Genomic DNA, 335 nt, shown 5'->3' with positions numbered 1-335 from the left:
TTTTGTTTTTATTTATTTTTATTTTTATTTTGTTAGTTACAGTAGTATATAGAGTAAATACATACAAGAGAAAAAAAATTAAAAAAAAAACAAAAACAGCAGCAGCAGCAGCAGCAACAGCAGCAGCAGCAACGGCAGCAGCAGAAGCAATAGCAGCAGCAGCAGCAGACAAAAAAGGAGACATAAAGAACAGAAACGAAAGAAACAAAAGATAAAAGTAAAAATATAATAAAACAAAAAACAAAGAAGAAGTAAAACAATGACAAAAAAATAAATAAAATAAATAAACTAAAATAAAAAAAAAAAGGGAAATAAAACAAAGAAATAAAACAAAA

This window comes from Eimeria mitis, genomic scaffold (genome assembly GCF_000499745.2).
Source record: "Eimeria mitis Houghton genomic scaffold, Emh_scaff601, whole genome shotgun sequence".
NCBI lineage: Eukaryota > Apicomplexa > Conoidasida > Eucoccidiorida > Eimeriidae > Eimeria > Eimeria mitis.
The sequence above is the reverse complement of the archived record's forward strand: the minus strand, read 5'-3'. Positions refer to the sequence as shown.